Genomic DNA, 26,080 nt, shown 5'->3' on the forward strand with positions numbered 1-26,080 from the left:
TTTATTTTGTTTCGATTAATCGAACAATCGTTCTCACATCTTATCTGCACAACGTTTCGGCCGATGTAACCTTCGACCTTCTTCAGGTATAAAAGTCGCCATGATTTGGTAGCAAAAAGAAGTGAGGGTAACTCTGTACTCTAAGGTTTCACATTTTTTATCTAGTTTGAAGTAAAAGGTACTTGTACAGTTTAATCAACACATTAAAAAATGAAAATATCGAAAAATAATTAAATTGTACGTATCCGTTATGGAACGAAATTCTCTGAATAAAAAATTTCACTTAATTTCATCAAGTAGGTTTTTTTTTTTTTACAGCGAAAAAACAATTTGTTATGATACCGAGCAAAATGTTCGATTTTTATGAAGAAAAGCTAGAATTAAAGATGGGGAGGGGATGTCCGCGCTTTACATGGATTTATCTTCCTGTGGCGTTTCTAAAATCCAAACAAAAATTAAGAAAAAATCCAAGATGTCTGCCTTCAAAGTGCTGTCATAAAAACATGTTTTCCGCTGTAAAAAACACAAAAAAACTACTCTATCAAATTAAGTGAAATGTTTTTTTGTTTTTTTTCGGAGATCTTCAGTTCAAAACGGATACGTACAATATAAACTTTTTTTGATATTTTCATTTTTATATGTTGATTAAACTGTACAAGTACCAAAGTTTACGCAAATTATAAAAGTAATTTAATTATCAGCGAACGTTGTCTCCTACGAGACCTTGCAGGGGGTTAAAATAGTGACAGCCACCTTAAACCTTGTGTTGCTTTGCGAAGCACCTCCCCTCTCTCTTATCCGATCAAGAGTCTCCCTTATCCCGAAGTCGCCGGATGCCAGCGAGCCACCCTCCTTCGCCCAATTGCAAGGGATGGCTGCCTGGAGGTCACCACCTGTTTAAATGCAATTCTCAAGAGTGCCCATCGGGAGACACGGGATCTCTGTGACGGTGATGATCGACGTTTCCAAAGCGTTTGACACCGTTAATCACGACTCGATCTGCCGGGCAGCGCGCAGGTTTGGCGCACCAGATCCTCTGGTGCGCTACATCCGGGCCGGCTATGATGCTACGACCAGCGTGCTGGGAGACCGGGTTTTTCACCCTTCCCGTGGTGTTCGCCAGGGCGACCCTTTGTTGCCTCTGCTTTTTAACATGGTCATGGATGAGGTTCTTTCCTTGTCCCTTGCCCGAGATCGCTTATCCAATGGGGTCAACTGAGGTAGGGGCGTTAGCTTACGCCGATGACCTTACTCTCTTCGCTCGGACTCCAGAGGGTATGCGAGTAAAGCTTGAGGCGGTGGAACTAGCTTTGGCGCGATCGGGTATGGTGATTAACCCCGCTAAATCACTGTCTCTTGCCATCTTGTCTAACAAGAAGGCGAAAAACGTACACCTGGCCGCAGCGGAGCTTGTCTGTGGTGCTCAACCCGTTCGAACCCTAGGGGTCTTGGATTCGTTTGTGCTGCTCGGGGTCAGTTTCGACTGGAAGGGGATACTTCCCTTTCCACACCACAAGGTGGTCCATGACTGGCTCGGGGAGTTGCATTCTGCTCCGTTAAAGCCGCAGCAGCGCATTGAGCTCTGGCGGGGATATGCGATGCCCCGGCTATTGCATTCATTTGTCTTGGGCAACGTGCGCCACAATACTCTCAGGGCTATCGATGTTAACGTGCGAAACAGCATCCGCAAGTGGCTCAGGCTCCCAAAGGACTGTCCGGTCGGCTTTTTTCATGCCGCTGTTTCTGATGGGGGATTGGGGTTGCCTTCATTGGTGACTTTGATTCTACTGATGAGGCAAAAAAACATTAATTATAATGTATAAAAAAATCAAAAAAAATCTGGTTAAAACAAATTGAATAACACATGATTAATCATACTGAAACCAGCAAACTTACAATTGGTTGATGGATTTTATTAAAAAATTCGAAACCTTAGAGCGCAGAGCTAACCTTTTTTTTTTCCTGACATTTTTTTAATTGCCATTGCTCCCAGGTCCACTCTGACTTGGAGTGGTAGTACCTGTTAGGGTCCCAACTATGGGTTAAATAGAAACCGACTTGGAAAAAAAAAAACAGTCTATTAAAAAATCTTTCTTCAAAATAACTGGATTCAGCATTAAATAACCTGAAAAGGGTTGATATGCCGTAAAACAAAAACAACCAACCAATTACTTTCGTCAAAGGGTATAAAAAGCACATGTTTTACCCACTAACTTTTTAGGTGATTTGAGATATTTATAATCAGTTTACATACAAATGAATACATATTTGAAAATTATGTTATCTCTGATGTAATATTTAGTAGAGATTTCTTAGAAAAAATCCAACTTCAAAAATAGGTTGCCACATACAGAAAAAAATATATATATACTAGGTACCTTCAATAAGTTTCCAGACTTTTTTTTTGTACGGCCATTTAAAATTGTTGTAGACTCTTGAAAATTCAGTATGTTATTGCGATGCATCTTATTAGATGACTGACCAGTTTTTATGATTTCAGGTTCAAATGAACAGCTACAGCAGGAATTGGAATACACCCTACTAAAGCCTGATTGTCACAGCTGGTGAATTTAAAAAAAATGCAATCTGGACGTGAGGACACTTTAGAAGAACGATATGAAATAAATTCTGTTTTAAACTTGAAAAAATGTCACAGAAACGTATGGAATGCTTCAGACTGCTTTTGGACCATTTTGCATGAATTGAGTATCAGTTTTTGAGTGGCATAAGAGATTCAAGGAAGGCAGCGAGTCTGTGAGGAGTGATAAGAGGTGTGGGAGGAGTAAGGAAGTCAGAACACCAGAGTTGATTGGCCAAATAAAGATTCTACCTTTTAAGGCGATTACATGTGAACAAACTGATACACTTACTGAAAAACAAAAACAAACGAATAAAATTAAAAAAAAAAAAACGATTTAGTGGAGTCAAACGATAAATTTTTACTTGGTTTCTATCTTAACATTTTCCTTTAAAAGGTTTTTCGGTCCGTTGGAAATCTCGTTTTTATTTTATTTTTTTATTTTATTCTTTATTTTTTTATTTTTAAAGGAAGTGATTTTGTGGCGGGTATGAATCTACAATAATACCAAAAGTTATTACTGAAACATTGTTTTACGTGAAGTAAAATAATGAGTTGATTGGCCAAATAAAGAATTTCACGGATAAAGACCGTTGTGTGTGTCTATAGAGACAATAAGTGCACAGTTTGATGTCAGTGTGGGAACTGTACACACAATTATTTGTGAGGAACTGATGATGCAGAAGATTTGCGCTAAGTTTGTCCCCACAGTGTTCAGTGAAGATCGGAAACAAGAACGTTTTCATGACATCAGAGAGATGGTTGAGCTGATCGTTTAAGATCCACAGTTCTTTGATGATTTGATGATCTGCGATAAAACCAGATCTATTGCTAGATCATAAGACAGAGTTCCCAGTTGAAACATGCTGGCACTCTTTTTTTTTTTTTTTTATACATAGGCGTCACCACTTATCAAGGCCGATCGGCCACTCAAGGATAAGGGTTAAAGAGTGTAGAGTAGTCAAAAGGACAATATAGTAATCGATAGTAATGGAAGTTCGGTAAATTTGTTAACTTAAGTGGAACGGCTCATCAGAAACTTGTTCATGTTGGACTTGAAGACAACCATATTACAGACAGCTGGAAAGCAGGAAAACGGAAGACAATTCCACAGGCGTGCAGTTCTAAGAAAGAAGCTTTGATCATGGAATCTACATTTAGGTTTAGGCACAGATAAAGAGTGGGGGGAATTATTGATAGTGCTTTCAGCTAGACGAGTGTTTCTTGTGAAAGTTTGGCAAAGGGGGACCATAGACTGAAGCTCAATCGAACACTTTCCATGAAAATAACGATAAAGCAGAGACAAACTCGCAACATCTCTTCTGTGAGATAGAGGTTGCAAGGTGAATGCTCTGATGAACTGCAAGCACTTGTGCCCCCTCAACGTAAATAACCCCGACAAGCAACTAAATCCCACCCCTTCACAGTAGAGATCCCTAGATGTAAGAGGGCCTTCTACTCCAGTAATTTCTTCCCCAGGACAGCAAGACTTTGGAATTCCTTTCTCGGTCCCTGCTTCCCCAACTGTACTGACATGCAGAAGTTCAAGTGTAATGTGAATCAACATCTTGCTGCCCAATTCCCCACATAGTACCCCTGTAGCTTATGTCCCTGATAGTAGCCTCCTACATCAAAGTGGCAATGTGCCTTGTTTGGGGTGGAATGGTAATAAAAAAAAAAAAAAAACCAGTACAGTCTGGAAAACAGGTAGCAGGAAGAGAATTCCAAAAGTCTATCGGTTTGAGGGGAAAAAAAAAACTATTAGGATAGAAAGCTTTCTGGTATTTAGGGATCTCAAAAGTGAAGGGGTGTGATTACATTTATTTTCTTGGCCCTCGGGACAAGATCAAAGTGTAGTATCTGTTCTTCAGATGCTGCACTTCTATTTCTTGTTCTCTTTCGGTGGAGGAGAAATCCTTCACGACTGAGACAATTTTTATTTTTGTACCTTTTCTCCACGTTAAAAAACGACCCTGGTGTCTAACTCTGTCCCGTGGGGAGGCATAGTAAATAGGTACATTTAAACTTCGGCATATAGAGAGCGTTCTACTTGTTGAGTACAGGATGGTCTGCTGTGTGATAGACGACCCCGTCCCCATGTGTGTAATGGTGGATGTATTTAATAGCATAGGAATTGAAAAGACAAAAGGTTGCATAATGAAGACGAAAACATACCGTTATATATCAGTGAAAGAAATGCAATTGATTTGCATAAAAATATACATGAAGAAATGATAGAAAGAATAAGAGTTTGTTAGAATAAGTGTTTGTTAGAATAAGAGTTTGTTACTTGCGGTTGACTGGCTAGTCAGGAACGTGGTGGTGGCCCATGGCCCCACCAGAGCGGTGTTTGTCACATCTTGAAAGTCCAGCGCGAAAGAGGAAGAAATATGGGGAACAGGAAGTGACGTAGCTAGGTCGCTCTGAGTTAAAGGGCGACAATCGAGCTAGGCTGGGAGTTTTCAACTCCCACATGCTCCAGTAGTTTCTTCCCCAGAACGGCTGGACTTTGGAATTCCCTTCTGAGTTCCTGCTTTCCCAGCTGTACTGACATGCAGAAGTTCAAGTGTAACGTGAACCAACATCTTGCTGCCCAACTCCCTACATAGTACCCCTGTAGCTTATGTCCCTGATTGTAGCCCCCTACATCAAAGTGGCAGTGTGTCTTGTTTGGGGTGGAATTGTAAAAAAAATTTTTTTTAAAAATCAGTACAGTCTGGAAAACAGGTAGCAGGATTGGTTGTTGGTTGTTTTTATTTTACGGCATATCAACCCTTTTCGGGTTATTTAATGCCGAATCCAAAGATTTTGAAGAAAAAATTTTTTAATAGAATATATTTGTTGTTTTCACGTCGGTTTCTATTCAACCCATCGCAAGGAAAATTAACTGAGACAAATAGCTAGTTTTATTAATGCGTGTACTTTTGTAATGAAAATCACTGGTGACCATGTTTGTACAGGCGGCATATGAAAGGGGTCAACCCTCAATTTGGTCAGGAATGCTGAAAACGAATATTCGTATATTAATTTTAGGTGAGTAAATTAAGAAGTTGTGTATATATATATATATATATATATAACTACTTCATTTACTCACATAAAATTAATATACGAAAGTATAGATTTATGCATAAACTTTAAGTATTTACTTCAAAACTGCTCAATACGTTGGTAGAGCTCGTTAGTAATTTATGAAATATATATGGCGATTAAGCTACACTGAATATTCGGCGTTTCATCCACTATAGGATTCGTTAGCCTGACGAATCCTATAGTGGATGAAACGCCGAATATTCAGTGTAGCTTAATTGCCATATATATTTCATAAATTAACGAATCCTATAGTGGATGAAACGCCGAATATTCAGTGTAGCTTAATCGCCATATATATTTCATAAATTACTATATATATATATAATTGTTAGTACATTTTCATGTTTTTTTAAAGGTAGATAACTCTTATTTTTATTATCTCCCTTGAGAAAGCACACACACATATATATGTATATGTATATATATACATATATTTGTGAGTATATTTTCATATGGTTTCCTAAAGGAAACTCTGACTTGATTTATCTGCCTTGATTAATATCTGAGAAGTTCTTTTTGTTTTAACTTATTTTAAAGCGTTTATTTACTTTGGAACATAACAAGTGTTCAGGCTCAAATTAGAACAAGACCGAGGTGACTGTCATGAGACCGTCGTCTCCCTGCATATTAAAACAAAGCCAACCTCCATACGTAGTTAATTGTCATGTCGAAAATAGTAATATATCCAAAAATTACGAAAACTCTACAAGTGCAGAGTTCTTTATAGTTCAAACCAATATTAAGTAATTTTTTTTTTTTTTTTTTTTTGGCATACATTATTGCTGATATTCATGCTGCTCCTCTTTGATCAAATTGTCTCTAGGATGGATTAGGGTTGGGGGTCAGGGTTAGCCTTTTTTTTTTTATATTTGATATGTAATTCTATGTCGATTTTTTTAATCTTTTTGAATATGCTGAAAACGAATATCACAATTTAATTCGGGGCACATGATGTATAACAAATAGATAACACAGAAAATAGACTTATAGTTTTTAAAGGTTTATTAGAAGAAAAATATGTAACCCACAGTGAGGACCCTAACAGGTACTACCACTCCGGGTCAGAGTGGACCTGGGAGCAATGGTAATTAAAGGGTGGCTCCACACTCCCCAAGCCCGCTTATGGAGCTTTACCATCGGATACAGTTTAAGGTCATATCCAGGACCCTGAAGTGGCGGCGGCTATCCTGTTATTGTAGAAATTTTGGATGGGAGTGGTCTTCTTCTGGGAGAAGTTTCGGCTGGTTGCTAAATAAAAAGAAAAAAGAGACAAGTTTTAATCCAACGGAAATGGAATCATGTCGTTACAAGTCCGAGTAATTTTGAAATGGATATATCTATAAAAGTGAAAGTGTACAACTTATAGTATAAACCACTGAAATGTTAGATATAGTTTCCTTGGCCATGGATCTAACGTAATAAATTCATATGACCCTTAATCAATAATGGTTAATGTGTCAAAGTTAAAAATAAAGGAAAACATATATATAAGTGTAATTATTACTTCACGCGACAAATAGCTAGGGGGTTGCTTTAATCCACGATGTATTTGTAAGTCATGCCGTGCTTTCTTTTCTCTAGCTTTAATTTAAACCTACGTCACTGCCAGTGGTCATACACGCAAACACGTAACGGGTTCTAGCCTTCCTCCCTGCTACCACGCGTTTTTTCGTTGTTTGGCTCAACACAAAACCCCCAAACTCCCAGGGATAAAATGCTAGTTTTGTACAAAGTACTGAGATGCCAGACAATTATGCTAGTTTAGAACTTTCAGGTCCAAGTAATCAGCCACATTTTTCAGTTTTGGGGCATAAATATTACTGCAAAGGCGTGTAAAGGGCAAACTCGAATTTGAGCGCAATCGTTATTCTAATAATTGCTCATTTTTAATATGCCATTATTATTATCATTTTCTTATATGGATCAGCAAGATATTTTTACTAGTAATAAGTTTATTTTTAGAACAGCTTATCACTTATTCTCTGGTATATTTTTGGTTTTAAAGTATTATTTTAGTATTAGTGTTTAATCTTTCAGTATTTATACAATTTAACATTTTGATATTTACATTTATGTCGAGGTTTAGTGTTTATTATTTGATCGGTTATAACTTAATTTAGCGCTAATTTATAAGTTATGTTTTAGTATCTAATCATGATTTTTTTGTTTTTAATTATTAGTTTTAGTTTTTATAGTTATTTAATATATTATAATTTATTAGAATATATTAACAGTAGTAAAATTATATTACTGATCCATAATGAAAATGATAATTATAGCTGGAACAATTACATCGAGAGCATTGCCAGGGCTGCTGCGAGGAAGGTGGGCTCTCTCTACCGTGCTAGAAAACTTCTAACACCCCAAAGTATCCTGTACCTCTCTAACAAGGCCACTATTCGCCCATGTATGGAGTATTGCTGTCATATTTGGGCTGGTGCATCGGCTACTAGTCTCTCGCTCCTTGACAGGGTTCAAAAGAGAGTCGCAAATCTGATAGGCCCTAAACTGGCATCTAAGCTTCAGCCTCTGTCCCATCGTCGAAACGTTGCATCCCTCTGCCTGTTCTACAACTATTATAATGGTGAATGCTCTGATGAACTGCAAGCATTTGTGCCCCCACAACGTAAACACCCTCGACAGACCCGACAAGCTGCAAAATCCCACCCCCCACACTGTAGAGATCCCTACATTTAAAAGATCTTTCTACTCCAGTAGTTTCTTCCCCAGAACTGCTAGAATTTGGAATTCCATTCCAGGTCACTGCTTCCCCAACTGTACTGACATGCATAAGTTCAAGTGCAACGTGAACCAACACCTCCCTGCCCAAATCCCTACATAGTACCCCAGTACCCCAGTAGATGTTTCCCCCTGATAGTGGCAAAGTGCCTTGTTTGAGGTAAAAATGTAATACAATAGTAATGTAAATATTTGTATATAATTACAAAGCATATTGTTCATGCATTTACATACTTTACTTTAGGCAAATCCACATGAACAAGGAAACCTATCTCTCTCGGCAAAAATGAGTTCAAACTGAAGAAATGTTATATATAATTGTTTTCGGCTAACTTTACCAAATCTGTGCGTATGCTAAACATAAGTAAAAAAAACAAGTAATGTTCAACGCTGCAAGAGAACTAGAAAGAGAATAAAAGTTAATAGACAGGATAAAGTCTGGAACAAAAAGAGAAAAAATTAATTAGCAAAATTTATCAGGTGCGAAAAAAGTGAGTAATGTTCAACGGTACTGGAGAACAAGAACAGAAAGGGCCAATTAGAAGCTGGAATCATCAAAAGTCATTAGACAAAAAAGAAATCAAGTAAATAGGATGCCATTTATCAGGTGCTGTAAAGAAATGCTCTTTTAGAATCTTCAAGTCTCAACACTCACTAGTAAAAATAAGTCAAAAACAAGTAATGTTCAACGCTGCAAGAGAACTAGAAAGAGAATAAAAGTTAATAGACAGGATAAAGTCTGGAACAAAAAGAGAAAAAATTAATTAGCAAAATTTATCAGGTGCGAAAAAAAGCGAGTAATGTTCAACGGTACTGGAGAACAAGAAAAGAAAGGGCCAATTAGAAGCTGGAATCATCAAAAGTCATTAGACAAAAAAGAAATCAAGTAAATTAAGAAATTAACTGAAACCCATCTAAAACAAAGCAAATTCAGCAGCTGGTACAAAACAAGTGCTGAAAAGGTGGTTTAGAGTCCTGAAGTCTCAACAATCACTAGAAAATTAGAAATAAATCAAGGTAGTTGTTGCAGCACCACCAAGACACATTGATACAATAAATGAAACCTTTATGAATTCGATGGGAAGTTGGAGTTGCTTATAAAAAAAAAAATATATTATTACTTACTTTAGGAATTTCTGGAACTGCTTCCAAGATGGGGATGACAGGGGTCATGGGTGTTGCTGCTGCTGGTGCTGAAAACTTGAATAACTTTTTCTTTTTTTTTTAATTGTTTTTTTCTTTTTTTGGTTTGTTTGTTTTATTTATTTTCCTTTATTTCATAGCATTTTATTTTTATGAAATTATTTTTTTGGAAATTATAATTAGGAAATAACAATACTTACTTTATGACTTTCTGGAACTGCATCCAAGATCGGGATGAGAGCGTAACGGCTACTGCTGAAACCTGTAATAACTAGTTGTATTTCACATTATTAGTTTTACATTTTTTTTTTTTTTCAGTATATTTTCCTTTAGATCACAGTATTTTAATTTTTGTGAAATTTTCTTTTTTTAAAAAAATATAATTAGAAGAAGATATCAATACTTACTTTATGACTTTCTGGAACTGCATCCAATATTGGGATGACAGGGTCATGGCTGTTGCTGTTGAAACCTGTAATAACTAGTTGTATTTTGCATTATTATTTTTACATTTTTTTTTTTCGGTTTATTTTCCTTTAGATCACAGTATTTTATTTTTTGTGAAATTTTCTTTTTTTAAAAAATTATAATTAGAAGAAGATATCAATACTTACTTTATGAGTTTCTGGAACTGCATCCAATATTAGGATGACAGGGTCATGGCTGTTGCTGTTGAAACCTGTAATAACTACTTGTATTTTGCATTATTATTTTTACATTTTGTTTTTGTTTTATTTATGTTACTTTAGTACATTGCATTTTACTGAGTGTATGTTAATTATTTTGTTAATTTTTATTAAAATAAAATACCTGTAACAGAAAAATAATTTTGGTTATGATCATGCATGGGTGAATATTTTCGGTTAGACTTGCAAAAGTTGGTTAAAGGAAATATAAGCAGAAAGGAATTCGTTTTAATCACTAGCAACACAACGAAAGAAATACTTACCTGAGGACTTGTGCTGATTCTAACTAGAAGCTGCAGTAATGGAAAAGAGGAAAATTAAACTTGTCAATTACAAAAACTGAAATCGAAAAGAAGAAACGCTTGATGCTTTACTCACCTCTGGCTAGTCGTGGTCGCCATCAAACTGAAAAAGGAGGGAAAGGGTGGAATCCACTCGTTACCAGGTTTCGTACAGGAAAGGACAGTCTGGCCAGGTAGGTGATGATCTCCCCAAAGTGGAGCGCTACATAAAACATGCATTGCTACGAACATCCTCCGAAAAAGGCGGTTTCTACTCGGAATAAAAGGCGGAGCAGAAAACGGAAGTGTTCTCTCTACTCAACACGATTCCTAGAGAGATACCACAAGATTGTGCGTGAATGTGGAAGAGCCTATGAAAACTCACAAAACTGCCATTCCTACTATCGTATCGGATATTATTAATCGGAGGTCCATCATTGCATTACCGCCCCAGCTCGTAGTTGATAGATAGTAGGAATAATATTACCAGCGCCCTTCAAGCAGCTTGTGAGCACACGCAAACTAATGGTAGTATTACTCTAGTCGTTCCTGGTCGAATGGAGCCATGCATGCATTATGTAGTAATAAAATAAAATACCTGTAACAGAAAAATAATTCTGGTTATGATCAAGCATGGGTGAATATTTTTGGTTAGACTTGCAAAAGTTGGTTAAAGGAAATATAAGCAGAAAGGCATTCGTTTTAATCACTAGCAACACAACGAAAGAAATACTTAACTGAGGACTTATGCTGATTCTAACTAGAAGCTGCAGTAATACAAAAGAGGAAAATTAAACTTGTCAATTACAAAAACTGAAACCGAAAAGAAGAAACGCTTGATGCTTTACTCACCTCTGGCTGGTCGTGGTCGCCATCAAACTGAAAAAGGAGGGAAAGGGTGGAATCCACTAGTTACCAGGTACCGTACAGGAAAGGACAGTCTGGCCAGGTAGGTGATGATCTCCCCAAAGTGGAGCGCTACATAAAACATGCATTGCTACGAACATCCTCCGAAAAAGGCGGTTTCTACTCGGAATAAAAGGCGGAGCAGAAAACGGAAGTGTTCTCTCTACTCAACACGATTCCTAGAGAGATACCACAAGATTGTGCGTGAATGAGGAGGAGGTGATGAAAGCTCACAAAACTGCCATTCCTACTATCGTATCGGATATTATTAATCGGAGGTCCATCATTGCATTACCGCCCCAGCTCGTAGTTGATAGATAGTAGGAATAATATTACCAGCGCCCTTCAGGCAGCTTGTGAGAACACACAAACTAATGGTAGTATTACTCTAGTCGTTCCTGGTCGAATGGAGCCATGCATGCATTATGTAGTAACACGAGCACGTGTCGCCTGATAAGAAAGAGCGTAGGCTCACCCACTTGGGGAGATTCCCTATCCAGACTTGCACCTATTTGTACACCTGGAACCGGACTCAGAACCTCGACAATGAGAAGAGTCAAGGAGAGCAAGGTGTTGAACTACCTAAAGAGGTCACCATATAAAACAAGCGTTGCTGTGAACAACCTTCCAAAACGAGGGAAGGGACTTTTTGTTCTCTCTACCCAACAGGATTCCTAGAGAGATACCACTAGATTGTGCGTGAATGTGGAAGAGCCTATGAAAGCTCACAAAACTGCCATTCCTACTATCGTATCGGATATTATTAATCGGAGGTCCATCATTGCATTACCGCCCCAGCTCGTAGTTGATAGATAGTAGGAATAATATTACCAGCGCCCTTCAAGCAGCTTGTGAGCACACGCAAACTAATAGCAGTATTACTCTAGTCGTCCGTAGTCGAGTGGAGGCACGCGTGAATTACATAGTAGAAACACGAGCACGTGTCGCTCCCTCTTCGGGGGAATTCGGAAAAGCGCACCTTGCGCTGCAGGTATTTGTTGAGCTGGGAGTTGACTCAACACCTCGACACTGAGAAAAGAGCTTTAGAAAAGCTCCAGATTAGTTACCTGCAAAGTCGAGGAAAGTTGGAGGACCAGGTCTGCGAAGGAGAACACACACAATTTGGGCCTTGATGGAAGCACACGGGAGAGAGGGAGGCCCATTTTTCTCTTTCGGGGGGAGTGTTCTCCTTCCAGCCTGCTCGAGCACGTCTTTTCTGCTCGCCACATGCAAGCGTATAAAAAGACGACCAGATGACGGACGCAACAAACTCATGCCATCATTAACTGGATTTTGATCGGGTTCCGTACAACAAGGTGTTGAACTCCCTAAAGAGGGCACCATATAAAACAAGCGTTGCTGCGAACAACCTTCCAAAACGAGGGAAGGGACTTCTTGTTCTCTCTACCCAACAGGATTCCTAGAGAGATACCACAAGATTGTGCGTGAATGTGGAAGAGCCTATGAAAGCTCACAAAACTGCCATTCCTACTATCGTATCGGATATTATTAATCGGAGGTCCATCATTGCATTACCGCCCCAGCTCGTAGTTGATAGATAGTAGGAATAATATTACCAGCGCCCTTCAAGCAGCTTGTGAGCACACACAAACTATTTTAGTATTACTCTAGTCATCCGTAGTCAAGTGGAGGCACGCATGCATTACACAGTAGAAACACGAGCACGTGTCGCTCCCTCTTCGGGGAAATTCGGAGAAGCGCACCTTGCACTGCAGGTATTTGTTGAGCTGGAAGTGTGGACTCAACACCCCGACACTGATAAAAGAGCTTTAGAAAGCCTCCAAACCAGTTACCTGCAAAGTCGGGGAAATTTGGAGAAGCAGGCCTGCGGAGGAGAACACGCTCAAATGGGGCCTTGGAAGCAAACGGGAGGGGTTAGGGTTAGGATAAGGGAAAGGGATAGGGTAAGGCCCATTTTTCTTTTTTTGTTCGGGGAATGTTCTCCTTTCAGCCTGCTCCTTCCTTAACACGTCTTCTTTGCTCGCCACATGCAAGCGTATAAAAAGACGACCAGATGACGGACGTCATTTCCTGGATTTTGTTTTGCCAGAGCCCATTTAGCCGTGTAGTTGTTGTTCAACTACAACGTTACACCCCCCTACCACGGTGAGGATAGGGTTGGACTTTAGGGGGGAAAATACACATCCACATTTACTAATCTTACTCTTGCAATGTTGTTGTAATAAACAAAAAATTAGGAAATTCTTTAATGATTGCATTTTCGTAATTTTGGGATATGTTACGATTGTCGACTACAACTCAGTAGCTAGGATTCTTTTTTTTTTTTTTTTTTTTAAATATCAATTCGAAATGGCGACCGATTCTCTCTTTAACACGGTAAGTTCGGGAAAAGGTGTTATAAATAATAAACTAGACCAAATACTATTAAAAAACCACCGAATATATGTCAAGTTATGTCACGGTAACATATATTGAGCGAATTTCTAAAAGTATTTTGTCTAGTTTATTATTTATTACATCTTTTTCCGAACTTACCGTGTTAAAGATAGAGTCGGTCGCCATTTTGAATTTTCCAATATATCGGTAAACACTGTTTTTTCGAGCTGAATAAACATGTTTAATTTAATAAAAACACGAAAATTATATACAGTTTGGTAAAAAAGTAATTTATCTTGCCTTTGATAACATTTATTTGTTATATATTTGTTTTTTGACAACTGTTTCGAATCTATGTGTCCAGTACTAATACACACCCGGTTATTCTATATTAAATAAATACTGAAATCAAATTATGAATAAAAAAAAATATAAAAAAACTGAACTAATTTGGTGGGCTGAAATAAGGAACCAAGCAGAGAGCCGATGCGAGGTTAAAGAGACAGACAGACAGAGGATGTAGTTGGAGAGATACAGTACAGCTAGATAGATAGATAGATAGACAGACAGACAGAGAAATATTTTTAATTTAAATCTAAATTAACGTCTTCTTATTTAATTTGTTAGGTGAAAGTCTACATATAATATTATTTAAACAAATAAAATGAGTAAACGGTCGGTAATTTCCGTAACGCCGACCACAACACTCGTGAAATTCCGTGGAGACAAGTTCGTCAAGGGAGACAATCAAGATTTCCGATTATCTGCCCTTGATTTCTTAGTCTGGCTTTTGCTTATACGCCATATCAACCCTTTTCCAGGTTATTTAATGGCGATTTCAGTATTTTGGAATGAAAATGCTTTTTATAGAATAATTTTTTTTTTTTTTTTTTATTTATGATTAAATAAGCGACGTGGTTATTCTATATTAAATAAATGCTGAAATAAAATTATAAATAAATAAAAAAATACAATATAAAACCATCGATAATTTAACACATTCTCAAACAGAAGATTAATACTCGATTTAAAGTTTGCAGCAAACGATTAAAAATACAACAAATTATAAATAAATATACATTTTATTTGACAATGATATCTGTAAAAAAAGGAAACGTGTAGTATCTGTTCTTTTTTTTTTTCGTTTAATGACATGAAATAATTATAGGGTTTGTATTACTGTACACATAGATTCGAAAAAGTTGTCAATAAACAAATATATAACAAATAAATGTTATCAAAGGCAAGATAAATTACTTTTCTACCAAACTGGATATAATTTTCGTGTTTTTATTCAGTTTAACATGTTTATTCAGCTCGAAAAGAATACAGTGTTTACCGATGTATTGGAAAATTCTAAATGGCGACCGACTGTCTCTTTAACACGGTAAGTTCGGGAAAAGGTGTTATAAATAATAAACTAGACAAAATACTATTAAAAAACCACCGAATATATGTCAAGTTATGTCACGTTAACATATATTGAGCGAATTTCTCAAAGTATTTTGTCTAGTTTATTATTTATTAATAAATCTTGCGCATTTGGGGTAACGTACCCCTCCTGCCTGGCATCGTGGCGGTTGCACTGGCCGCTGACGCAGACCAAAGTGTAGTGGGGGAAAAGAAAACCCAGGGGAATGGAGGGGGAGGAGCGGACTTTGAAGAAATTAGAGTTTTTGACTTCCCCTCACGGGGATGTCGGGTTAGCAGCTCAGATCCCCCCGCGAGGGGGGGGGGGGAGAGCAGAGAAGAAAGACGCAGTGGGTGCTAGCGGGCCAGAGTGCCGCGTCGCAATTAAGAGAGAGAGGGGATAGGAATCCCTGCCCACAGAGGGGAGCAGAAACGAAGCACCCGCCCTACCCCACGTCACCCTACCCACTAACTTACCCCAACGGAAGCGAGAAAGAGAGCCCTGTCTGCTCGATCCACTGGGAGAGCAGCGAAGATAGATAAAGTTTGGGCCTGGCAGGTCAGTGCTGCTCAGGCAATTAAGTGTGGAGAAATTAGACCATCCCCTGTCTCTAGAGGGAAGAGACCGGAACGAAGAAAAAACGCATGCAAAAAACCAGCAAGAGCAGGTCTCAATTACCAGCTAGTGGTGTTGGTCCCGAGATTCCAGTCTCCCAAAAAAGGGGATCGGTTTCGGGTCCAAGCTCCCAACTACCCACTAACTTACCCCAACGGAAGCGAGAAAGAGAGCCCTGTCTGCTCGATCCACTGGGAGAGCAGCGAAGATAGACAAAGTTTGGGCCTGGCAGGTCAGTGCTGCTCAGGCAATTAAGTGTGGAGAAATTAGACCATCCCCTGTCTCTAGAGGGAAGAGACCGGAACGAAGAAAAAACGCATGCAAAAAAACAACAAAAGCAGGTCTCAACTACCAGCTAGTGGTGTTGGTCCCGAGATTCCAGTCTCCCAAAAAAGGGGATCGGTTTCGGGTCCAAGCTCCCAACTACCCACTAACTTACCCCAACGGAAGCGAGAAAGAGAGCCCTGTCTGCTCGATCCACTGGGAGAGCAGCGAAGATAGACAAAGTTTGGGCCTGGCAGGTCAGTGCTGCTCAGGCAATTAAGTGTGGAGAAATTAGACCATCCCCTGTCTCTAGAGGGAAGAGACCGGAACGAAGAAAAAACGCATGCAAAAAAACAACAAAAGCAGGTCTCAACTACCAGCTAGTGGTGTTGGTCCCGAGATTCCAGTCTCCCAAAAAAGGGGATCGGTTTCCGGGTCCAAGCTCCCACAAATGTGGAGTCGGTCCTTGCTAACGAAGATTAGTATGAAAACACCTTAACCTATCCAGAAAGCCCGGTGGCGGACAGTTTCGTAACTGAGAGAACAGATACTACACTTTGATCTTGTCACGAGGGCCGAGAAGTTATTTAGTCGTACCGGCCCCGGACCTGGCATTATCTACTGCCAGGCCCTTATTTGGGGTCCGATACAACTTAGGCACCAAGGCCAGTAAGGGGGAAGTGGGGAAGAAAACGGGACTTTGCTAAATTTGCTAGCTAAACTTGCGTTAGAAAGCAAGTATTTTATTTAGAAACACCTATACTAGATTCTATCATACCACAACCGCCTACATTCTTACCAGGACCTACTTAAAAAGACAGCTCCCCAGCTTATCGGGATGGCGGGCGACTCTCGTACTGTAAAGAAAGAAATATGTACAAAAAACAAAACAAAATGATATTTACAAACTTAAAGTATTATTTTTTTTTTTTTTTTTTTTTTTTTTTTTTTTTTTTTATAAAACAAATGGGGGTGAGATGATGGGGAGGGGGGCAAACTAAGATACACCCAAAAAGAAAGAAAAAGAAAAACAACTTAATAAAATGCCTATGGGGGCGGGTTAGTAAGGGGACCCTCCCTACCTAACGGCTGGTCTGTCGTATGAAACGCCCACTGTCTTCCAGTCCACTTCCCCCGGGGGGAAAAGGGTGAAAGCAAGCAGGTCGTTCCCTAGGGGGGAGTGGAGGAAATAGGGACTTGTAAGAAAAATAACTTAGGGTCGGGGATAACAGGGATGGATGGCGTCTTCCAAGATAAAAATACGTAAAGGATGCAATCGGGCCGAGGATAAAATAAAACTGGTGGACTTTGGGCATCATTGGAAGCTCTCCTAGTGCCAATCTATCAAAAAACAAAGATCTATAGGGGACAGGATCAAACTCACATTCACCCTAGTCTAGGCCCTAAATAAAGTATAAGCTTTCCACTCTAGGTGGTTACTCTGCCTAACTAGCAAACCTACTCCTACCCATGATTACGGGGTAAACCCCGTATTAACATATGAAGGGGCTGGGTTCCGAGTGTACGACAATCGAAACTTCAGCACCTCCAGAAGAATACTACTAGGGTGGAAACACAAGCTCATACCTAGCTCCTCGTCGGATGCACAAACTAGTGTTGTGCACCCATCTTCTATCAAAGTCGATGCGGGGCAACCTTTCCCAATCACATCTGATTTTCGTTTTAAGTTGATGCTTAAAACGAACAACCAGATCCCGATCGGAAACAGACCGCCCCTCATAGACGATGTCTAGACGTGAAACCCACGTCACTAACCTAGCTACAGCCAGTATCACCAGAAACACCGCCCGTTTCTCCCTGATAAACGGCGGGTCCACATTGTCAACCACGTACGCTAAATCAAGTGGCACCGACCGCTCGGGGTCGATGCGAGCCGTTACCCCTTCGACATACCTCCAGAGACTCCGTACCCCGCTGCAAAGAAAGAACGCGTGTTCACGCGTTTCGTCCTCGTTCTCATCGTTGCAGCGTGGGCACGGGGGATAATAATAATCGGGATCCCTGAAGACCCTGGCAAGTCGGTCGAAGAGAGGCAACGCATCCCGGACTAGCCTCCACGTTATTGAGAATTCAGCATTACTTATGTAGCTACTGGCAGGCGCCCAACTCCAAAGCGAGAGAACTTCCCCCCTCGACAGATGTAGCCGCTCCACCAGTGGATCTTTCGCGGTGCCCTCCACTAACTCCTCATATAGCCTCCACCTAGGCCGTGCAAGGTCACTGGACCCCGGCAATGCCCTAAGGGCGGCTCGGCATTCGGTCAGGAAGCGCCCTTCCCCCGCTGGTCGACGGCGACCTTCGGCGGCGGGGTCGGTTAACAGCCGTGGGAAAGCGTGCTCCACGGCCGGTACCCAGGGTGCCTCCTCTATCAGTGTCCGACTCAGGAACGCCAGTCTTTCTGCGTGTTGATGGCTGCGCAGATCAGGCATCCCCAAGCCTCCCTCGCTAAGCTTCTGCGTACAGACCTGTCTACGGACATACGGCTTTCCTCCCTTCCAAAGCAGTTTGAAAAGGAGTCGCTCCAAAGCCTTACAGCGGTCCGCAGGCAGGGGAAGAACAGATAAACGGTAAAGGATCAACGGAAACACGTAAGTGGCGCATGCCTCCGCACGACCCTTCAAGGACAATCTCCTCCGAATCCAAGTCCCGACAGACGATTCGACCTTAGTCTGTACCTCCGACCAATTCTTGTCCAGCTGGAGATCCGGCCCGAACCACACACCGAGGATCTTAACCGGGCCATCAGTCCAGCCGAACGCACCTGGAAGCGAGTTTACCCCGGTCCAGGCGCTCAACCGCAGGCCGACGGACTTGCTGCGATTGATCACGGCCCCTGTGACAACTTCGTACTCAGCGATCGCCTCTATCACCGCTTCGATGTCGTTACGACTGGCTGCGAAAACGGTGACGTCATCAGCGTACGCGGACACCCTGGCAACTCGGCCGCCAGGTAGAGCAATGCCGCGTAGGACTGGTCTCGCCGCCTCGTCCCTTAATTTGCGAAGGAAGGGCTCCAACGCCAGGACATAGAGCAGAGGCGACAGCGGACAGCCCTGCCGCACCGACCGGGAGACCCCAAAGGACTCCGACAACCTACCATTGACTTGCACCACCACCGCGGGGTCACGATACAGGGCGGAGATCCACTTGCGGAAGTCCGGACCAAAGCCGGCGGCCTCCACAACAACCCTCAGGAACCCATGGTCCACCCTATCGAACGCCTTGGACTGATCTAAATTGATCAGCGCGGCTTCCGTGTCGTCTTCTAACCCCTCTATTATCGTGCGAACCAAGTGCAGATTGTTTTGAATTGTTCGACCCTTCACAGCGTAGTTCTGATCCGGTTCGACCAACTCGTCGATAACGACCTGCAGTCGGTTCGCAAGAATACGGGCCAAAATCTTAAAATCTGCGTTAAGCAGAGTTATGGGCCTATAATCATCTAGGTTCCCCCCCCCATGTTGGTTTCCCTTCTTCAGAAGCGTGACCACTCCTTTGGTTACCTGCCTCGGGATTGAATCCTGGGCAAACCAGTGGTTAAACACGCCCGTCAAAAGGGGCACAAACATGGGCGACAGCCTCAAGTACAGTTCGTAGGGCAAACCATCGAGCCCCGGAGATTTGTTGTGGCCAACCTGCTTCAACGCAGTAATGACCTCACGCTCCGTAACCACCCCCTCGCAACTAGCCGCTCGGGCCGCAGTAAGGCGGGGCGAGCCAGCTAAATAGCTGCCAAACTCCTGGCCGCGGAGTCTGGGTAGTTTGGTGAAGCGCTCCTCCAAATGTTGCCGAAACCCATTGCAGATCTCCCGCGTCGACACGAGAGAACGTCCTTCCAGGTTTTTCACCTCCCGAATGTACCCATCCGAGCCGCGTCTTAAAGCGGCCCCACGCTCAACAGCGTCAACGTTCACGGCTTCGTTGGAGACTCCCTTTAACCTAGCCCTAACTACTTGACCTTCATATCGCTTGCTAGCCAAGCGACTGAGGTCCCCCTTAATTAGTGCTAGATCTAGGGAATCCCCCCCTGCCACCGCCCGGGTCAATCTATCCTCTAGGTGCTTTTTGGTCCGAGCCCTAGTTAAAGCGAGGCTTTGGCTATATTGGACACAAAAATGCCTAATGGTGACCTTAAGATTAACCCACCATCTACTCCCGGTAACCGCCCCCACTAACTCCCTCTGAATTAGTGTCGACAGCTGCTCCCGGAAGTCGACCGACTCCAACAAGGAGGCGTTCATCTTCCAGTAGCCAGCCATCCTAGGCCTATTACCTAACTTCAAACGGGCCAACACGAGTTTGTGGTCCGAATGACCTAACCAGTGGAACGTGGGACAAGATAGAAAATCTACGTCGCCCCTTCTAATTAACATCCTGTCCAAGTATGTACTTGGACGGGCGGCCACACTAGTATGCCACGTCCACATCTCCCTCCCGGGGTGATCCAGACGGAACCTGTCGACCAGATCGCACGAGGCCATCAGGTCAGACAGGCTGCTATCACACCTGCCCTGCCCGCTAGACCCCCCGACCTTATCTAAATTGGGGTCCAGGATGGCATTCCAGTCCCCCATTAATACTACCCGCTCCGGACCCGAAGAGAGAAGCCCCTCCACCCGCCGAAAAAAGGAAACCCTCTCACTTAGGATGTTAGGCGCATAAACTGCCATGATCCGGAACGCGCCGCTGCTAACGGCAACATCGACCACGACCAGCCTCCCATGAGCGTCCGCATGAACAAGTGTAACCGTCGCAGATAGGGTGCGACTTACTAGCACAGAAACCCCCCGGCTCTGGATACTGCCATATGCTGAGTAAACGTCAAAATCGTTCACCAGCACATCGCAGTCCCCAGCCCCAACAAAGTGGGTCTCCTGAATTGCAGCTATGTCTACCTCAAGGGCCATGAGGTCCCTCAGCACGCGAGAAGCCTTGCTTCGAGACCTCATGCCCCTCGCATTCAAACTAGCTAGGTTTAAGCTTGACGCCATGTTTCCCTAACTAGTAATATTCTTCTATCAAGGGTCTGAAATCCTCGGGGGAGAGGACGCCGAAGGTCTGTCCGAGACTGCCCGTGAGCAGGTCAGGCGTAAGCCGCCCGTCTCTGGTCAGACCCCCCACGTCCAGCGGGAACGTCAACTTTAGTGCCCTATAAAAGGAGGGGTGAACGTATAACGGGACCCTCCCTTCACATTGCTTCTCTATTTGTTCCAAGGATGGGTGCTCCCCGTCAACTAGTTTGATGCCCGGAAACGCGGTTTTCCCTTCCTCTAACATCCTCCAGAGGGCCTTCGCTCGCCCTCCCCTGTTTGGTCTTACAAAGGTGATCAGATGTGGAGCATCTGGAAAGTTTCGGGGGTCTGTGACGCTTTTCCCCTCCACCGTCTTCAGGGTTTCCAGGACTCGCAGATACTTCTTCTGCGTCCCGCTGACATCACTGACGGCTTCCTCCACTTCACAAAGACGGACCCCCGGCCAGAATGGACACTTTCTGGTCTTCTCCTTCCTGGGGGCCGTCGTCTCCTTGTCTTGGTCTACCACTTTCGAAACTGGAGCCGCTGTATCTTGCTCCGGGGTGTTACACAGGGGAGGGGTGGGCCGAGCTTCCTCTGGGGAAAATGGTGTTGGAGGCTCGGTTGACTGGTCTTCCACCATTGCCTCTTCTGCTAGGGATTTCCGAGGGGGAGATTCCATTCGAGAAGCTTTGTTGGATTCCTTCTTTTCTTTTTTCTTTTCCATCAGTTTTTCAGAGGACTCTCCTTCCTCCCCCTCCGACTCCGAGGAGCTCACCCTCAATTTCCTCTTCGCGGTCGCCGCCGCTGGTCTTGCAGGCGCTGGTGGGGCGTCCGCCTCCTTTTTTCTGCCCTTCTTGGCGACGACCTTACTCCAGGCTCCTCCTTCTGCATTTTCAACCTTCTTTTCCTCCGCTGCTTCTTTTCCTTTGGCTCCCGCTATCTGCTGTTCCTGCTCCTTTCTTTGGGGGCAGAAGCGGGCCACGTGTCCGGGCTTCGCACACTGCCAGCAATATGGCCTCCTTCCCTCCACTATTACGGCCATCTGCCAGCCCTCACAGGTCAGTTGAGCCGGGATCTTATGGAAGTTCTCCCGGTTAACTCTCATATATATTTTGTATGACCCAGTTTGGATGTTGCGAGGTCCCTTCGTTGGGTTGATTTCTTCGACCTCTCCAAACTGGGCCAGAGTGGCACCCAGCTGGTCTTCACCGATGAAACTAGGAACCCCGAGTACAGTTACCCCTGCTCTCCTTTTCGACATGTACTCGGGGCGGAGCCGCAGGTTCTTCCAGGTAATGTCTCCTCCTGCAAGCCTTTCTGCTTCCTCCTTGGTTGGTAGGAGAAGATCCCATGTGGCATGATATCTTCGTACGAGATACTTGACGGGGATGTTCAAATCGCCAAGGATCTCGCACATCTTCTCCAGGGGCACTCCTGTCAGCCCCTTTCCATTACCCTCCAAAGTTACCAGGGAGACCGTCCTTTCCTTGATGTCTTCCATCGTTCCTGGAACAATCACCAACTGGTTGCCACTCACATATTCCTTGTATCTACCTTCCAATAGGTCCCGGTAGTATTGGGGCGACTTCTTCTCCAGCTTCTTCTGGCCCCATACGTTTGCTGCTTTTTTGGCTGGAATACTGTGCCCGACTCGTGCTGTTACTGCTGCTGCTTCCACTGCTGCTGGACGTCCTGCTTGCCCCGGCGGTATCGGCGAACAGTCGCTCTGTGTGAGGGCTGGCCACTCAAAAAGATCGTCTGGCGTCTCCCTACCGGATTCTACCGTCCCCGGGGAGCACCCATCCACCACAATAACCTCGGCCGACCTAGTTCGTCTTAGCCCCTCTACCGACTCCTTACTCGGGCTAACCTTTGCTGATTGGGACCTTGTCAGAGGGACCCTGGGTTCCTCCTCCAAGACCCACCACTTCTTAACGGGACGCTTCTTTTTTTTCTCCCCAACCGCTGGGGCCCCCATTGCAGCGTACATCATGCCGCCTAGGTTGCCTTTCTCGGCGACAACCCCCTGCACGGCATTCGGCTCTGTCTCGACCCTGGGGGCGGCGACCCCTGCTCCCGTTCCTGCACTGGTGCTGCCTTTCGGGGTGGCAACACCCGACACTACCGTACTGGGGGCGGCGACCCCTGCTCGCGATCCGGCACTGGTGCTGCCTTTCGGGGTGGCAACACCCGACTCGACCCTACTGGGGGTGGCGACCCCCGCTCGCGATCCGGACAACTCTGGGGCGGCGACCCCAGAAACCCTTCTCGAACTGGGGGTGCCTTGCGGGACGGCACCCCCCGGACCCTTCACGACCGCTACACCTGGGGCGTCCCCCAAGGTGGCAGGAGCAGAGGCCTGCTCCATCTATGTGTTGGCCCAAGGCCCGGCTAGACACCCGCCGATTCGGAAACCAAGGGGACCTTCGCCTAAAGAGGCACGTCGGTTTCCCTTGGCCCTGCCGGCTGCTTAAGTGCTAGCTGGACCCCGGACTATCTGAAAAGGAAAGAGAAACAACAGTTAATAGGTCTTTGCGGGTCCAAATCCCCAAAGAAGGGGCTGGTCCTTGCAAAGAGCAAGCAAAAAAATTAGACTTTTAACCAATGGCTAAAAGCCACGACTTGAACCAGTGGCAGACTTCAGTAAGTACTGAGAACAGATACTACACTTTGATCTGTCACGAGGGCCGAGAAAGTCGTGTAAAATTCAATACATAAAATCAACAGCTTTAATTTCTATGAATCGTCATTCGCGTATCGGTGCGAAGTCAAGTGTCGGCGTTAGAAAGCCGTTCTTAACATGGAGAGATTGGGATACGGCCATTCCGAAAGTCGTTCTTAAAATGGAGAGAGGAGGAGGGCGTTTTGTAACCATTCCGTACAAGCATCTAACAATTTAATAACAACCATCAAATGTTAAATAAAAATAAGATCAATAAAAAAATAAATAAAAATAAAAAAACATCAAATCAAATAAAAACAACGATCAATGTGTCATATCTGTTAACGAAAATATTTTTTTTAATTATTAGCAAATAATTCAAAGTGTAGTATCTGTTTTATTATTATTAATGACAGTTTAAAGGCTCCAAAATCACTTTCGAATTCAACATCAACTGTCGCATTAACTCGCATCCCTACAATTCTGAAATCTCGTCCCAATAGTGTAGAAGCGCCCATTTCAACCTAATAACATGGATTTCAATATCTAATAAAAAACATGTACTAATTTTTATACAAATACAGAAAAAAGAAACGGTTACTACGTTTAGCCAGAAAGACATAATTAGTAATTATGCATTTATGTTACCGTGTTTTTGTATTTCCTTTTTTGTTTTGTTTTTTTCGTTTTTTCATTTGAAATTCAAGTTTCACGACAACTTGATTACAATGTTAGAATACAAAGAATAGATTTCTAAATAATACCGTTTTTATTTCGGCACGGTAGCATAACTGCATATACTTTTGCAGGTTTTTGTTTTTTTCCTATTATAATCATACGTATATTTTGTGTCTATGACGTAACTGTTCCTTAGTTCGTCTTTATCAATGTTACAGCATATTCCAAATATCACATCCATCTGTAGAGTGGTTTATTTAAGTGATATTCATTAACAAATATAGGGTTTGTATTACTGTACACATAGATATAAATTATACTGAAAATTATATATAAAGAACGAAATGTGTAGTGTCTGTTCATTTTTTTTTTCGTTTAATAACACGAGGTAATTATAATAACTTAAATAAAATATCATTTTTTTTTTATTATTCACTTTAAACATTAAAAAAAAAAACAAGATTATTATTTTACATAAAAGAAATGCTGAAATAAAATCACAAATTATACCAAAAATTACTTACTTTTCTTCTAGTGAAAACTCCCAGTAAAAATACATGTGTCTCTAACCACGACGTTTCGTGAAATGGCAAATTCCACCCAAACATATTTCTTCCCGCGTTTATTTCATGTGAGCACGAGAGAGAGAGAGAGAGAGAGAGAGAGAGAGAGAGAGAGAGAGAGAGAGGGGGGGAGAGAGAGAGAGACAGAAAGAGAGAGAGGGGGGGGAGAGAAAGACGGAAAATAATGAAATTATGAAAGTAATAAAACAATAAAACTTCCATCCACACACCCACACACTCCGCACGTGTCTGCACTCTTGCCCGGGGTCAAACGGAAGTTAAATGAAATAGATTACATCTCGTCAAAGTTTTGTTTCTGTCATGACGTGGCGAAGGGTGGGGGTATCAAGCGAATTTGAAATTCAACGAATTTTATTTCAACGCGCCAATTCCTCCCCCTCCCACCGCCTCCCTCTTTCGAATCGTAAAAATAACTGTTTTTTTTTTTGTTATTAAATTGTATTTTTTTAAGAAATCGTTACCTTAAAAGTTCAGAAAGCCATTCTTAATGTAGAGAGGATCATGTTAACTATTCTGTCCAATAATTTAATAAGCAGAAGATCTGATAAAAATTCAATTTAACTTGTATTAACACTTTCAATCTCTCCATGATAAGAACGGCTTTCTGAAAAAAAACACCTCACAATCTGGAAAGCCGTTCTTACCATGGAGAGATTGGGCTCCCCCCAATTCCGAAAGTCGTTCTTAAAATGGGGAGAGGAAGGCGTTTTGTAACTATTCCGTACAGTCACCTAACTATTTAATAAAAAAAAACATCGGGTTTGTATTACTGTACACATAGATTCGAAAAAGTTGTCAAAAAACAAATATATAACAAATAAATGTTATCAAAAGGCAAGATAAGTTACTTTTCTACCAAACTGGATATAATTTTTGTGTTTTTATTCAAGGTAACATGTTTATTCAGCTCGAAAAACATAGTGTTTACCGATGTATTGGAACATTCAAAATGGCGTCTGATTCTCTCTTTAACACGGTAAGTTTGGGAAAAGGTGTTATAAATAAAAAACTATACACAATACTACTAAAAACCCGCCGAATATATG

At 42.3% G+C, this 26,080-nt stretch overlaps 1 long non-coding RNA gene across 1 annotated transcript; it reads right to left on the reverse strand.

Annotated features, from left to right (window-relative positions):
• Window positions 1-6,650: 6,650 nt before the first annotated feature.
• LOC145271257 (uncharacterized) lies at window positions 6,651-25,041 on the reverse strand. Its single transcript, XR_013865782.1, has 2 exons — window positions 24,975-25,041; window positions 6,651-11,118 (listed from the first exon to the last, which is right to left on the reverse strand). It is a non-coding gene; the product is annotated as an uncharacterized LOC145271257 (long non-coding RNA).
• Between the last annotated feature and the right edge of the window lie 1,039 nt (window positions 25,042-26,080).

Source organism: Euprymna scolopes, chromosome 46, assembly GCF_053919585.1.
Source record: "Euprymna scolopes isolate OS-2025 chromosome 46, ASM5391958v1, whole genome shotgun sequence".
NCBI classification, from domain to species: domain Eukaryota; kingdom Metazoa; phylum Mollusca; class Cephalopoda; order Sepiida; family Sepiolidae; genus Euprymna; species Euprymna scolopes.